The following is a 16064-nucleotide window of genomic DNA, read 5'->3' as shown; positions in this document are numbered from 1 at the left end:
TGGCCACTCTACCTTAAAGGTCTGATTGGTGGAGTCCTGCAGAGATGGTTGTCCTTCTGGAAGATTCTCCCATCTCCACAGAGGAACTCTGGAGCCATGTCAGATTGACCATTGGGTTCTTGGTCACCTCCCTGACTAAGGCATTTCTCCCCCGGTTGATAAGTTTTGTTTGGCGGCCAGATCCAGGAGTCTTGGTAATTCCAAACTTTTTCCATTTAAGAATGATGGAGGCCACTGTGTTCTTGGGGACCTTCAATGCTGCAGAAATGTTTTGGTACCATTCCCCAGATCTGTGCCTCGACACAACCCTGTCTCTGAGCTCTACAGACAATTAGTTTGACCTCATGGCATGGTTTTTGCTCTGACATGCGCTGTCAACTGTGAGACCTTATATAGACAGGTGTGTGCCTTTCCAAATCATGTACAATCAATTTAATTTACCATAGGTGGACTCCAATCAAGTTGTATAAACATCTCAAGGATGATCAATGGAAACTGGATGCACCTGTGCTCAATTTTGAGTCTCATAGCAAATGGTCTGAATACTTATGTAAATGAGGTATTTTTCTAGGTTTTATTTTTTATAAATTTGCAAACATTTCTAAAAAGCTTTTTCCACTTTGTCATTATGGGGTATTGTGTGTAGATTGCTGAGGGGACTTAAACAAAAATCAATTTTAGAATTAGTCTGTAGCATAACAGAATGTGGAAAAAGTCAAGGGGTTAGAATACTTTCTGAATGCACTGTGTATACTGTATTTTCAACATAGCTTATTGAAATGTTTATACTACTACTGTACTTTGCATTTTAGTTACACTGTTTATACACACCACACATTTATTTATATACAGGATTCTTGACATAGCTCCCGCTAATATATCTACTACTGTACATATAATTCCTAGAATTCATCCGGCGTAGATGCGTGTTGATTGCATGTGGATTGCTATTACAGCGCTATTTGGGTTGTTAATTGGATTTGTTCCGACATTTCTTGATTTCTTGTTGCTCTTTCTGTTTTTTCAATTGATTATTTGTGTACGTGTTTGACATTTTACTGCATTGTTAGGAGTTAGTAACATAAGCATTTCGCTGCACATGCTATGACATCTGATAACTGGTGTACTTGACCAATAAACTTCTATTCAATTTTTCACATTTAGAACGGATAGGCTTACAATACATGAAACTGTCAAAAACAGTTGAAAAACATTGGTATCGTCATTCACTCTGACCCCAGAAAACCAACTGTAATCCTGTTGTATTCTAGTAGCCTTCATTCCACAAATACACAGAGATAAGCCCCTTACTTAACAGAACACATGCACATACTGTATCTGATGCCCCATCCCATATGTTCCTGGTTGAGTCTGAAATTCAAAACATTAGCAGAGGGCATGAAAGGGCATAGGCTATACAAATTAATACTCCACTTGACACTAATAAAAACATAAAATAGCCTACTCATATTCAATTTCAGCAATTGATGTTTGATTTATTTCATTGTGAACATATGGGAATACGGAAGTGATTGTTAATTGCCATTAGCAGAGTTGCTATGAACCCAGATTTATATTAATGTTAAAGGGATCCTCGTTAGCCACTTTATCATTTCATCAGAATTTCTCTGTCCTCCACAGGCCTTGTTTTATATAATCTAATGAAGTAGCAACAGAGGAGTGCTCACTCTGATTGATGACTGGAGGGGAGGGGTCCTCGCTCTCTTTTCTCTCTCTCTCCCTACCTTTTACCTCTTCAGTCCTCACCCTCCATGTCCCTTTCGCCCAGCAGACATGTGTGCACGTGCACACACATACACACACAGTTTTGTACCGCTATCCTTGTGGGAACCAAATAATTGATTCCCATCCACAATTATATTTTTCCTAACCTTAATTCTAACCCCTAACCCTAACCTTAATTTGAACCCTAACCCCAATTATAACCCTGAACCTAACCCCTAAGCCTAAAATAGTATTCTTCCTCGTGGGGACTGGCAAAATGTCCACATTTATCAGAATTTTCCTTGTTTTACTATCCTCGTGAGGATTTATAAACAAACACACACACATACACGCGCACTTTCTTCTCCTCATCCCCCTCGCACACACAGGTGCACACACACACACACACACACACACACACACACACTCCTTTCCTCCTGAAGTCACGAGGAGCTCTTAACAACGAAATCGGACAGCCCTAGTCTCCCTCAACCTATGCAGTCTCTACTCTCACTGTGGTAATGGGCACTGGTTAATATCTCATCTCTCTGGGCCGCCCCTCTGCTGACCCTAACAAATGGAATGGTTCTCTGAGCTCCAGCCTGCACAAGCCTGGCATGATGCTTCAAGCCTGCTAATGGACACACAATCCCCCACAGAGAGGCACAGGGAGGAACAGGTTACCTAGAAGATGGTTCATTATCGTGGGAGTATATTGGAATGTATTTTCTCTACGTTTCAAGATTTAAAGGCTTTTGTGACGGACTGAAGATGTTTTAGTTCACAACTCATTATCACTGCCTGATCAGGGTGAAATTGTAAGGGTTTTAGCACATTATGCTTCAGGTTTATGGTAGAGATCAGCAATGTGACATTAGGTTGGGTGGTAATAACTTCATACATTTATGATGGCAGTAATGTTTTAGCACTTCATCACTTCACTGAAACTTTAATGCTCAAAGAACAGACCCCAAATACATTTGAATATTTGTCCACTAGATGGCAGACTCTGACACCAAGCCCCTGCATCAAATTCTCGCTATCTTCTCCAGAGGTTATTGCAATAAACTAAAATCGCACTATTTACACTAGCCAGGATCAGAGATTAGGGTCAGGTCTAGTTCACAACTGAAATAGATGGATGGTTTAATACCATCTGTATTTTGTATTTTCACAGCCACAGCAAAATACACACGCATACACACTCTAAAGTCAACCACCGCGCCATGTAACATCAGTCAAAGGAGCAAAAACACACACTCATGTTAACACTCACACTGGCCCCAGGTACAACTGTTTATCACTATTCCTCGGTGTGCCAGTCACTGCAGAAACATTGCACCACCCCCTCTCTCTCGCACACACGCACGCACGGACGTACCAACGAGCGCACACACACATACTCCCAGGTGTGTTTCATCCTGCAGCAGGAGTTAGAGGGAGGGAGGAAGAGTTTTTTTTCAACCTGGAGTCTTAGAGGAGACCCAGCAGATGTGCTGTCAGTAATAATCCATCTCCTTTTAGTTACCTCCGCTCCTCCTGCTTTTGATAAGACCTCTTAAAGATTCATTAAAGTTTCATTTCAAGAACCTGCAATCATTGAGTGCTTTTGGAGTAAATCCTACAATTTCCAATGAGAGTAATAAAAACTAACATTTTCTTACGTGATTTGTTCATTCCAACAAGCATTTCGTTTTTAGGGTTTTTCTTTGTGTAGGAGTGAGCCTTACCCCAAATATTTGGACTATGCTTGGACATGTTTTTGTTAGTTTCGGTCAGCCCAAGTCTTTAGAGTACACCACAAGGTGTGGTTAAATCGTTTTAGTCTACACTCCCGTTACCACATTGACTTGTGCAAATTTCATGCTAAGTTGCAGCTCATCATGTCTAGACATGGTATGGTTGTGAAGCAAAGATAAGATATTAAACATTCATGAATTAAAAGAATGGAACTAGGTCACATTGAACTGTGTGCCATGGTACAAACCAATGGCCAGTGCTGGAAAAACTACCCAATTGTCATGAGGAAAAGTAAAGATACCTTAATAGAAAATGACTCAAGTAAAAGTGAAAGTCATACAGTAAAATACTACTTGAGTAAAAGTAAAAAAGTATTTGGTTTTATATATACTTAAGTATTGGAAGTAAATGTAGGCCTAATTGCTGAAATATACTTAACTATCAAAAGTAAAAGTAAAATAATAAATCATTTCAAATTAAAGAACCAGACTGCTCCATTTTTTAAATTTAATTTACGGATATCAAGGGGCACACTCCAACACTCAGACATCCTTTACAAATGAAGCATGTGTGTTTAGTGAGTCAGCCAGATCAGAGGCAGTAGGGATGACCAGGGTGGACTCTTGATAAGTATGTGAATTTGACCATTTTTCTGTCCTGCGAAGCATTCAAATGTAACGAGTGCTTTTGGGTGTCAGGAAAATGTATGGAGTAAAACGTACATTACTTAAGGAATGTGGTGAACTAAAAGTTGTCAAAACTATAAATAGCAAAGTACAAATACTCCAAAAAAATACTTACAGTGAGTAGTACTTTATGGTATTTTTTACTTAAGTACTTCACACCACTGCTACAAGTAAAATTTTTGAAGCTCTGGTAACTACTGTACTTCCTCTATAACTAATAAAACACACCAGGTTATCCACCATCTAGAACCAGTACCAGTACCAACACACTAGGTTATCCACCATCTAGAACCAGTACCAGTACCAACACACTAGGTTATCCACCATCTAGAACCAGTACCAGTACCAACACACTAGGTTATCCACAATCTAGAACCAGTACCAGTACCAACACACTACGTTATCCACCATCTAGAACCAGTACCAGTACCAACACACTAGGTTATCCATCATCTAGAACCAGTACCAGTACCAACACACTAGGTTATCCACCATCTAGAACCAGTACCAGTACCAACACACTAGGTTATCCACCATCTAGAACCAGTACCAGTACCAACACACTAGGTTATCCACCATCTAGAACCAGTACCAGTACCAACACACTAGGTTATCCACCATCTAGAACCAGTACCAGTACCAACACACTAGGTTATCCACCATCTAGAACCAGTACCAGTACCAACACACTAGGTTTTCCACCATCTAGAACCAATACCAACACACCAGGTTTTCCACCATCTAGAACCAGTACCAGTACCAACACACTAGGTTATCCACCATCTAGAACCAGTACCAGTACCAACACACTAGGTTATCCACAATCTAGAACCAGTACCAGTACCAACACACCAGGTTATCCACAATCTAGAACCAGTACCAGTACCAACACACTAGGTTATCCACAATCTAGAACCAGTACCAGTACCAACACACTAGGTTATCCACAATCTAGATCCAATACCAACACACCAGGTTTTCCACCATCTAGAACCAGTACCAGTACCAACACACTAGGTTATCCACAATCTAGATCCAATACCAACACACCAGGTTTTCCACCATCTAGAACCAGTACCAGTACCAACACACTAGGTTATCCACAATCTAGATCCAATACCAACACACCAGGTTTTCCACCATCTAGAACCAGTACCAGTACCAACACACTAGGTTATCCACAATCTAGATCCAATACCAACACACCAGGTTTTCCACCATCTAGAACCAGTACCAGTACCAACACACTAGGTTATCCACAATCTAGATCCAATACCAACACACCAGGTTTTCCACCATCTAGAACCAGTACCAGTACCAACACACTAGGTTATCCACAATCTAGATCCAATACCAACACACCAGGTTTTCCACCATCTAGAACCAGTACCAGTACCAACACACTAGGTTATCCACAATCTAGATCCAATACCAACACATCAGGTTTTCCACCATCTAGAACCAGTACCAGTACCAACACACTAGGTTATCCACAATCTAGATCCAATACCAACACACCAGGTTTTCCACCATCTAGAACCAGTACCAGTACCAACACACTAGGTTATCCACAATCTAGATCCAATACCAACACATCAGGTTTTCAACCATCTAGAACCAGTACCAGTACCAACACACTAGGTTATCCACAATCTAGATCCAATACCAACACACCAGGTTTTCCACCATCTAGAACCAGTACCAGTACCAACACACTAGGTTATCCACAATCTAGATCCAATACCAACACATCAGGTTTTCCACCATCTAGAACCAGTACCAGTACCAACACACTAGGTTATCCACAATCTAGATCCAATACCAACACACCAGGTTTTCCACCATCTAGAACCAGTACCAGTACCAACACACTAGGTTATCCACAATCTAGATCCAATACCAACACATCAGGTTTTCCACCATCTAGAACCAGTAACAACACCAGCACACCAGGTTTACAACAAGCTATAATTTATGAATAGATGTAGGAGGAAAAGTTCATGAGAATATTAATGGCTAGATTTTCGAGGACAAAAAGACATCATGTTCAGTACTGATAATAGGGTGGCAGGTTTTAGGTCCTGGTAATCTATAGCCAGTTTACGCAGTTATCTTGTCAGATACACAACACACACACACACACAACCCCCTGTACAGTGCACCAGTTATCTCTAGAAATGTCTACTGATATTCAATAAGGCATACCTGAGACTTCTTTCAACCAATGCTCTTTGAAGACGTTCTCAAGCTGCCATGTTAGCCTATGCACCTTTTAATGTCCATATTTTTCACCATTCACTACTATTGCTGAGGTTGAAATTAATACAAGTGAGATCGTATCTATAATACACTGAAATGACTTCTGAAACTATAGACGTTTAACGTGTAGCCCTCCAGATTCGTTTTCACAAGCATCCTCATTCATAGACAACTACCACCCATATTTACCCCACCCATTAAACAACACATCATACATTCTTACACATTGAACAAGAGGAACAACAATTCTGCGTCTGAATGGATATCCATAGTCTTCTGGACATGCTTAGGCTGCTACCTTATCACAGGCACACAGGACCACCCACCCATGCTGACCTTAAAAGAGGTCCATGTTGACATTATTCTGAGGCTGACAGTTGCAGATAAAAGCCTGGGTTATGTCATGGTAGATACACCTCGCCATAAGCTGTAATGGGGGATAATGGTAGCAGACATCCCCAGCTTGCATCACTGAAGAGAGCATCCTGACTTCTATTCTCAGGTGGAGCACGAGAGTGCTTTCTGGGGGTTGGGAGAGAGGGAGAGTGGATGTATGGAGGATAGGAAGATTGAATGAAATCCCACTTTCATGCTTCATGTATCAACAAAAGCATTGAAACGCTTTGATGTAAAGGTGGAGGATATAGAGTGCGCGCAGGTGTGTACTCACACATTGGGCTCGTAGTTTGTGTACTCGCACATTGTACGTTCAACAGAGACAAGGCAGAGGAGGTTAAGATGGGCAAAAAAGCTACCCAATGTATGGCGGTAGTGTATACGTTGTGGAGGGTTGATGTTATGGCATTACATGATCTGAGAAAGTAGAGCAGACATGACATGGAGAGCCTGTAGCCTATACACAAAGCCAAACAGCCCATAAAGTGGCTTTTAATAAATGATACTACCTCGCTCTTTGCAGATGAGTGCCATCTGCAAAGCCAATAGGCTGGAGGATGGGAAAACCGGAAAAAGGTAGTTGAGTCCCAACTGTGACAGATACAGTTCTCATCTTTCTACAGAGAAAGAGATTACTGATATTGTGAGTTAGGCTTCATGCTTGGGAGGATAGCCACTAGGTTACTGCTGTTGATGTCAAAGCTTGCCCTAGTTCATCAACCTCCCATCGCATTGCATAGAAAAATACAGTAGTAGCTGAAAGGGAAGCTGTGCCAAAGAGACTCTGGGATGATGGCATGGATTCAGGCTGTGGCCTATTTCCCCACGTTGACATGGTAAATGTTTTACGGGCGGCACGGCGGCAGAAAATCAGCTGATTCACCAGGGTCTTGTCAGAGAGGGGCTGCATGGGAACGGAGCTGGCTTCTGTTTGACATGGGCTGGCCTACCAGAGAGCATTCTGGGAAGGTCGTAATATCCATTAAGATCATGGTTTGGATACAGGAGTAGGATGCCATTTGTAACTTTCTGCCCTGCACTTTCACACTTCAAGCAGAGTAATATCATCTCAATGCAGAGATAAGAAATTCAAGTTTCAGCAAAGAAAATGACCCTGGTATTCGAAGCCATCAGCCTTTCCAAATGTATGCCAACCAAATCAACATATGCTGGCCACATATTACACCATTTTAAACTGCGATTTTGAAACAATTTGGGATCCACAAGCAACTCCTAGGATCACTGGTGAATTTTATCGTCGCAGGCTCTGACCAAGATGTCATAGGTCACATAATGTGAGTGGATGAAAGATGTGCAAAAGGGTTTTTGCTCTCTCCTGATCCGCATCTTAGGTCCCAATAGTTTTTCTGGCATGCTAGCCATTTTCGTAACGTGTGTAGTGAGGGAGCTGCTACAATGCAACTTGTGCTCCTTTGCTCGGCTGCAACCACAGAGTAGAAGGGGTAGAAGGGGACACTTCTTAAAGCCATGGGCAGTCGAATATTGTATAGGTCATTATCAATAAAATGTCTCAATACGGTGCAAAGCGTTCGATTGGCCTGCTGGGGGGTAAGGAGACTCCCAGCTATGCTAAAAACCATTGACAACTGCGTGCCGTTTTCAAGGGATTGTTAAATTCATTTGAACTATTTGGTTGTAATATCATCGCCTCTTCAAGAGGATAATCAGAACTACAAATGTTTGACTATTCCGTGCAAAGTAACTGCATGCTTTCATGATAAGTAAACATCAATTGATCATGTAAATTCTGATTGGTGAGGGTAGGCTCACGATATCTCTCAATATTGGCCACCATTAGTTGGATATTTGAGTGATATAAAATAAAAGTGAACTATACCTGACAAATATGAGTGGTTTAGGTTAACTTCCCATCCTTGTGGACTGGCTGCAAAGCAGCAGAAGGGCACATTTGCCGATGTAGCCTACTGTTAGCATGATCATGTTTGCTTTGCAAGCTCAGCAGAAACTTTGTACAGTTGGCTAAACATAGTGGTATGTAAACCGAATGTACTTTTTTCTCCAAACAATGTAGGCTTACCCAGCGAAGTTACCTAACATCCTCTTTTCAACATTGTTTTTGAGTGTTTAAACACAATTGATGCTGACAGACATGATAGGCAACATTGATTGATGGACCACGTCAAATTGGCTAGCTAGCTAATAACAGATCACGTCAATATGGCTAGCTAACAAGCTAACTTTCAGGGGATAAATTAGATGGCTATGTCCAAATATTGCTTGATTTGCATGCCATCTTGCTTGCCATCTATAGTGGTGATGACAGTAGTCCAACAGACAACTTTACCAGGATGAGGACTTGATGGCGTCAAGCTCTTTCCAAAAGCCTGATCTCTGATGAAACAAGCTAAATGGCACATGTTGTTTGTTTAGCTAGCTAGCTACATGCCAAATGAATAGTTTACCCTCATGTATCTGAATTTGCATGATCAATTGATGTTTATTGATCGTGAAAAGCAGGCAGTTACTTGCTGTATAACTGATAGAACTAAATGTGGAACAATCGTATATGTGTTGTTCTGACTATGCGATGCAAAAGGTGAGGATATAAAAACGAAATAGTTAACATGCCAAATCGAACGCTCTGCACCGTATTGTGACATTTTTTCAATAGCGATCTATAGCTCCAGGGCCACGACACATCTGGAAATCCCAGGAAAGGGGAGGGGTCTAGACAGGTCGCAATGTGAGAAAATGTGGATAATGTGAGCACACAGGTCAGCAGACTTCAGGATAACACGATTTGAATGTGAGTGCTCCCAAGATTTTGATTGTCGCCTCATGCATGTCTAGCTGTAGCCGTCACTCAAACTGGGGGACATAATAATAGACTCTGCCTCAGGATGCGACAAATTTACCGCTGATTTATTTTACCCTTCCACACAACTGTCTGCAGAGATGGCATTCTAATAGGCATATACTACTGCTTTATTAATGTGAATGTGCTAAGCCATCTCGCAGCCACAGTTTGCTGATTTCATTTACATACCACGTTGCGTATAAATAAATGGAGGGGCAAAAAATGTTGGATGCAGAGTTAATAGCGTCAGTTAATGGTGTCTGTGATGCCAACTAATAATGAACATTCATGCTCTAACAAACCCCATCACCCAATGTTTTGATATTTTAGTTTACTGCTACATTGTTGTTGTTCATTAAAGCCGTTTGTGCACTTTGTATCACAAATGCTAGTAATTGAATACATCAGTCACAGTCACTAGTAATACAGCCTATAGTTCTCATTTGCATTCTCAGATTCTGTCGCTAGGGACAGCATTTTGCACCCCATACTTCCCTATCTATTTTCATCTATCCAGCTCTATGAACCCCCTGCTCTCTCTCTCTCTCTCTCTCTCTCTCTCTCTCTCTCTCTCTCTCTCTCTCTCTCTCTCTCTCTCTCTCTCTTCTCTCTCTCAATTCAATTCAAAGGGCTTTATTGGAATGGGAAACACGTGTTTACATTGCCAAAGCAAGTGAAATAAACAATAAACAAGTTAGAAGACACAAAACAAAATTAACAAAAACAAATACAATTTAAGAGTAAATATTGCACTCCCTTCTCTCTCTCTTCTCTTCTCTCTATTCCTTTCCCCATCTCTCTCACCAAGCACTCACAAACACACAGACTCTTCAACACAAAGGCTAAGGAGATTTGCTAGTGCATTCTGGGGGTTGCCATGGCATCACTGTTTACTAGGAGCACAATAACTGTGTTTCCTTCAATAGGTGGTCTCTCTAGTCCCCCTGCCTCTAGTAGCAGGGGAGAGAAAATAAGATTGGTTTTCATGTCCTCTGATTGCATTTCCATTTACAGCAACAATATAATTGTTGTTCGATGGATAACGTCTGAATAGGAAAGAGATAATAATGACAGAGGGAAGCTATCATCAAATGTATTGCTTTAGCTCTTCTCACCTTAATTTCTCTGTTTCATCTCTGTGTATCCCTTCATCCCACTGTTAGTCCTTACACTCAATTACCTGCCACCTCAAGCAACATATAGATATACACCACATTAGACATAGAACACACAGAGAGAGAGAGAGAGATAACTAGAGAAATATAACTAGAGAGAGATAACTAGAGAGAGTTAGAGTTAGAGATAGTTAGAGAGATAACGAGAGAGAGTTAGAGTTAGAGAGAGTTAGAGTTAGAGAGATAACAAGAGAGAGAGTTAGAGTTAGAGAGATAACGAGAGAGAGAGAGAGAGTTAGAGAGATAATGCGAGAGAGAGAGAACTAGAGAGAGATAACTATATAAAGTTAGAGAGATAATGACAGTTAGAGAGTTAGAGAGACAACGAGAGAGATAACTAGAGAGAGTTAGAGAGATAATGAGAGAGAGTTAGAGTTAGAGAGATAACGAGAGATAACGAGAGAGAGTTAGAGAGATAATGACAGTTAGAGAGAATTCGAGAGATAACGAGAGAGAGAGTTAGATAGATAACAAGAGAGAGAGAGAGTTAGAGAGGGAGTTAGAGAGAGAGTTAGAGAGCTAGTGAGAGAGTTAGAGAGATAACTAGAGAGAGTTAGAGGGAGTTAGAGAGATAACGAGAGAGAGATGGTTAGAGTTAGAGAGAGTTACAGAGATAACAAGAGAGAGAGTTAGAGTTATAGAGAGTCAGAGAGATAATGAGAAAGAGTTAGAGTTTGAGAGATAGCGAGAGATAACACGAGAGAGTTAGAGAGATAACGAGAGAGAGAGACTTAGAGAGATAACGAGATAGAGAAAGAGTTAGAGTTAGAGAGATAACAAGAGAGAGTTAGGTAGAGTTAGAGCTATAACGAGAGAGAGAGAGAGATAACGAGAGAGATACAGAAAGACAATGTCAAAGATAATGGCATAAAGAGAGAGACACATGACAGTACACATTGATCCCTTACATTCTTCAGGCCTAAGCTGCAAGCCCCATAAGAATTCATGAAACAAGACAGGGTCCTCTCTCCTTGGCCTTATGTGGCAACAATCTACCTCCTTAATCCTGAGATAAAAAAGCAAATGTCACTGCCACACAACACAGTTATTATCCCCTTTCACCAATGTTTGGAGATTATCATTTGCAAGTAATATATTAAATGTAGTCACCATTTTCTATTTTACTTCATATTTTTGCCTATTGAGACAAAGTGTCGTTTTCCAGAGAGATCTAGATATGATACCAGGCTATCAAGGATATTACTTTTTTCATGGCTGGATACCTCTGTCTTGGGATAAATTAAAGGGAAGAGCAGGTAGTAAAGAGAATGTCTCTGTAGGAGAAGGCAGAGAGAGAGAGAGAGAGAGAGAGAAAGAGGGAGAGAGAGAGAGAGAGAAAGAGGGAGAGAGAGAGAGAGGGAGAGGGAGGGAGAGAGAGAGGGAGAGGGAGGGAGGGACCGAGAGGGAGAGAGATCGAGAGAGAGAGAGAGGGAGAGGGGGGGGGGGGAAGAGAGGAAGAGAGAGGGAGAGAGGGAAAGAGAGAGGAAGCAGCCATCTGAACCCGGTCAAATCCAGCCTCTCTCAGATCATTACCCCATATTCACAGATAATGACACAGTGAGAACATACTCTTTCCCCTCTCTGCTCATCCTAATCATCAGTTTTTCCCATATTTTTTTCCATTGTTACTTAATTCTATCCTATATCCTGTACAGCACTTTGAGATATCAGCTGATGTACGAAGGGCTATATAAATACATTTGAATTTAATTTAATTGATATCCCTGTTATAATCCATCTTTAATGAAAAATAAATACTTGTGAGTTTGACTTGAAATGAAGTGATTGTGGTAAACGTGTGTTGGAAAAATAGGCACTGGAGAATCACGGAAGTGTTAATGAAGTCTGATCAGGTAAATATATGAATCGTCTCCACAGGAACATAGCACTTAACCAAGTAGTGTGGCAGTTTGTCTGACTATTGTGTGGGTAGGGTAGAATATAACCTACATTTATTATGCAGTGGACATTTCAGGAGCATCTCTCACACACTCTCACTGTTCTCACTCCCTGTAGCCAATAACATTAGAGCTGTTTCCTTGGAGACCAACAATTCACCCATACATCGTATTATGCCATTTCTGTCATCTAAGGACTGAAAAATGGACACTTGACTGGCCTTCGGGTGGAGAGGAGTCAGCTGTGGTGAAACTGACAATGACACATAGGAATTTGACGGAATACAAAGCCAAAGCCTTTCAGCATGTCTCTCACCTCTAAACACTCGAAAGTGTTGCACAGGTTAGATGGTTAGATGGCCTATCGATTAGAAATATTGTTAATCTCTCTTTGAAAGACCATAGAAAGGGTTAAGCGGGTCCATTGCCATCACACTAAGGCGATGCCAAAAGAGGGGTCTACACAGGGTCTTACACAGGCAGGAGCAGGACAAGGTTTCGATAAGGAGCAGGAGGTTTCGATCTTGCTCACCTTTTGATACACACACAGAGAGAGAGAGAGAGAGAGAACAAGCAACCTATTGTTCACCTAATGTCAGATTAAATGAAAAATAAAAATTCAAGGGGGACCTGTCTGGGAAAATGTCTGGAAAAGGTCAGCGGCTGACCCACTGTGAAATTGATGAGTCTATATCGCTCTGTCTCAATCAACAGCCATTTTAAAGCTTCTGGGAGAAAGAGAAAATATAATCACACTCACCACAGCTGAGTTCTGCTTGCTAACACTGGCTCACCCTATTGTTCAAAGCCAGCCAGTTGGACCTTCATAGACACATGAAAGGAACAGGTCTTATTTGGCTTTAGCAATGATCTCTGATTCATATGTCATTTGGATAAGCAGACAGTGGGTGTGATTGCAATGCCTAAGTAGATCTGTGCCATTATATATAGGTGAAAGGGTGTTTACTTACCTTGTTAGGTTGATTGGGTGAATGATGGTCCGGATTGAATGAGGAGTTAATAACAAGTCTTACCCGTGAAATTCAGCCGCACACACTTAATTGCCAACAGGAGGATCATAGAAAAAACCATTCCACTTCCAAGCCCACTAATCTCGGTCAATAACAAGTCAGTGGCTATCTTCGCCTGCGTGAGATGTCAAACTGAAAAAAGACATTCTTCACACTTTGATATTTCCTTGCAAAGATGATGGAAAGGATACAGTGCATAAGCAATGTAATTCTATGTACAATTTTTTTTAAGCGTAAAATGAAATAGTCCCAATACCTTTTTCTGAGACGCCCTCAGCGTGCTCAGTTTGAGAGGATCATCCAGGGGCAGACCTTTATTTGGTTCTCCTGACAGCTGCAAAAATATAACGACAGAATGATAAAAATAAAAAAATGGACTCAGACAAATTATACTGTGCTTTTCCTTTCATAAAGTAGACTTTCCTCTATGGTCTGGTTCTGGTTTACAGCCTTGAGCCAAATGATGTTGATGTCCATGGTGGCTGTGTACTCCTGCTCACTGCAAATCATTCATGACTGAGTTAGAAGATTCATTTGAGTAATCATGTTTTACTTTTTAATTTGGTGTGCAGACATATCTTCATTAATTTCTGTGGTTCTTTAGAAGTCTTCGAACACAGTGGGAGTGTGTAAGGAATAGCGATGCGGGGTGAAAATGTCACTGGCAGGCCAATCAAAGTCGGATCTTTCTTAGCTCTACTTTCACAACCCAACTGTGTTCCTTCTGTTTTTTCCCCCTCATAAAATGTGACAAAAGATGTGTTAAGATTAAAACTAGGCTGTCTATAGAGATCAGACGTATTTCTTGGAAATATAGTTGTTGTTCGATGGATAACGTCTAAATAGGAAAGAGATAATAATGACAGAGGGAAGCTATCATCAATTGTATTGCTTTAGCTCTTCTCACCTTCATTTCTCTGTTTCAGCTCTGTGTATCCCTTCATCCCACTGTTAGTCCTTACACTCAATTACCTGCCACCTCAAGCAAAATATAGATGACACACCACATTAGAGGCCTAAACTGCAAGCCCCATCAAATCTGCACTTTGATTGGATGTGTTTCCTGTCTGGTCACCACAAAGGGCCACATTTAGATCAGAGCTATGAGAGAAATATACAGAGAGAGAGAGAGAGAGAGAGAGAGAGAGAGAGAGAGAGAGAGAGAGAGAGCAAGCGAGAGAGAAATATACAGAGAGAGAGAGAGAAATATACAGAGAGAGAGAGAGAGAGAGAGAGAGAGAGAGAGAGAGAGAAATATACAGAGAGAGAGAGAGAGAGAGAGAAATATACAGAGAGAGAGAGAGAAATATACAGAGAGAGAGAGAAATATACAGAGAGAGAGAGAGAAATATACAGAGAGAGAGAGAAATATACAGGGAGAGAGAGTGAGCGAGAGATAGTAGCAGGGATGGAATTAATAAGGGATCACACTTATCCCTCTCAAATGAGGAGAGAGTAGATGGGTGTGTGTAAGAAGGAAGGAATTATGTTTTCATCCCTCAGATCTTTAGCGCCCAAGACAGTAATGATCTATGCATTTCCATTACTCCATCAGCTCAGACTAAAAGCTTAACATTTCTGTCCAGAGTCACTGGTTAGACCCAAGACACGTCTCAAACTGAGCAATCTCCATACTAAGCAAAAAAGTGCCATGCTAAACATTAGCATGAGAAGCTAAATCACAGGCAACTGACTAGTAACCACTGAACACCAAGTTGGATAAGAGTAATTTCAAAACACCAAGACAAGCTTAAACTTGACTCCCAGTGGCACACCAAGAACTCACATCATTTTATGGATTATCCAAGATTAAACACACATTTAGAAAGTGTATACAGAAAGTTGGCTGTGCTATGCGAAGTGGCAAACTGTATTTTCCCTGCCATTGCCCGGGGGAGCTCATTACCCACCCTCAAAGCAGGGTTTTGATGCATGTCTGCCCATATTCTGTCGTAATTAATTCCAGTCCTTTTGGCTTTTTTTCTCCTCCATTAATCTGTGTATTTAATTAAGGCCCTCCTTGCTTTTATGGGACACGGAGAGAGAGAGACACCCCTCGGAACCGTTTTGCTGGAGCTGTAAACGGTTTCATGGTTGCTTCAACATCAGACGTATCGAGTGATGGGAATGCTTGGCAAAGCAGAAAGTTAGATAAGCAAACCGGCTGCTGGAGGTCATCCAGACTGAAACTTAAACATCCCCCTTCCTCCTCTTTTCCATACGTGTCTCTATCTCTACCTCTTCCTCGCTTTCATGGGTGTCTATCTATCCCCCTCTCCGGTGTATTTTGACCTCTCTTTCACACCGGCTGTATC

Source organism: Oncorhynchus kisutch, linkage group LG2 (assembly GCF_002021735.2).
Source record: "Oncorhynchus kisutch isolate 150728-3 linkage group LG2, Okis_V2, whole genome shotgun sequence".
In the NCBI taxonomy this organism is placed as follows: domain Eukaryota; kingdom Metazoa; phylum Chordata; class Actinopteri; order Salmoniformes; family Salmonidae; genus Oncorhynchus; species Oncorhynchus kisutch.
The sequence above is the reverse complement of the archived record's forward strand: the minus strand, read 5'-3'. Positions refer to the sequence as shown.